Source organism: Mandrillus leucophaeus, unplaced genomic scaffold (genome assembly GCF_000951045.1).
Source record: "Mandrillus leucophaeus isolate KB7577 unplaced genomic scaffold, Mleu.le_1.0 Scaffold144, whole genome shotgun sequence".
NCBI classification, from domain to species: Eukaryota; Metazoa; Chordata; class Mammalia; order Primates; family Cercopithecidae; genus Mandrillus; species Mandrillus leucophaeus.
The window spans coordinates 3,871,664-3,873,118 of record NW_012101410.1 but is presented as its reverse complement, the minus strand read 5'-3'; the positions used below and the strand labels follow the sequence as shown (position 1 = coordinate 3,873,118).

At 40.2% G+C, this 1,455-nt stretch overlaps 1 protein-coding gene and 1 pseudogene across 3 annotated transcripts in view; both read left to right on the top strand.

The window, feature by feature from the left end:
- The window catches only part of FOXN3 (forkhead box N3), a 520,915-nt gene that overhangs the window by 371,805 nt on the left and 147,655 nt on the right, over positions 1 to 1,455 (top strand). The window lies entirely within an intron of this gene.
- LOC105535293 overlaps positions 1 to 1,455 on the top strand; it is a 4,803-nt pseudogene that overhangs the window by 2,393 nt on the left and 955 nt on the right.

Here is a 1,455-nt window from a genome sequence, read left to right as displayed (position 1 = left end):
AGATGGAATTTCGCTCTGTCACCCAGGCTGGAGTACAGTGGCATGATCTCGTCTCACTGCAACCTCTGCCTCCTGGGTTCAAGCGATTCTCGTGCCTCAGCCTCCTGAGTAGCTAGGGTTATAGGCGCACACCACCATGACCAACTAATTTTTGTATTTTTAGTACAGACAGGGTTTCACCATGTTGGTCAGGCTGGTCTCAAACTCCTGGCCTCAAGTGATCCGCCCACTTGCGCCTCCCAACTGGGATTACAGGCGTGAGCCACCGCACCCGGCCCCATGTGTTTTTCAATGTTAAGAGAAGTTATGATAGTCCTTTGTATCTTTTCAGTACGTAGTGTTGAAAAATCTGCAACTTCTTGGATCACATTTAATGAATTATAATATAATGCTTACGGACCCAGTACAAGTATATATGTACCTATATATTGCCTATTATAGCCTTTGGAGTATGTCTTTTCCATTTTTAAAATATCTTCTTTATCGGTATAGTATTTGGATTATTAATGCTCACATACCAAGGTTTTGCTATAAAAGTTTTGTTCATATAATGTTGATAGTAAACATCATTTTTCAACTGTAAACTTATTCTGAAATAAAGTAAAATTCTAATTGTTTAAAAGTAAAATAAAATAAGCACAATAGATCTGGTGCCAGAGCAGCTGCCACCTGTCCGATTCTCATGGGTCCTGGTGGTATTGGGCACATAATAACTATGTACAGGCTGATAACTTTGAAATCAGTTGAGTCTCCAGGTTCAACATTTGGCTAAGTTTACAGAGCAATTCCATTTCTTACCATGATTGGTATATTGCCCTCCGAGGAATCTTGCCACACTCTCAGTTATCGTGTTTGTGGGCCTAGCTGGTTGTGGTCTGATCACTTCAGTCATGCCTTCTCAGTAAACTGTCAGCCTCTGAAATGGGCCACTCTTGGTAGGTTTCTACCTGGTCTCTTTCTGTCTCTTTGGATCTTTGCAGAATTCTGCATGGAGCTTTTTTTTTTTTTTTCCTTGAGATAGGGTCTTGCTCTGTTGCCCAGGCTGGAGTGCAGTGGTGCGATTAAGGCTCACTGCAGCTCTGGAACTCCTGGGCTCAAGCGATCCACCCACCTCAGCCTCCTGAGTAGCTGAGACCACAGGCACATGGCACCACACTGGGCTAATTTTGTTTATTTTTTGTAGAATAAAAAAATGTTATATTTTTAATGTTTCCCAGACTGGTCTCCAACTCCTGGGCTCAAGTGATCCTCCTGCCTGGACCTCCAAAAGTGCTGAGATGACAGGGGTGAGCTAACAGAGTTTTTTTAACCATTTTATTTTTTTTTTCTAACTCAGTCTTTTTTTTTTTTTGAGACAAAGTTTAATGAAAATGAAGCTAAATGAAATAGAGAAGCTAATGAGTCAAACTAATTTTGTTTTTTTTTTTTTTTTTTTTTTTTTTTTTAGCATTCTTT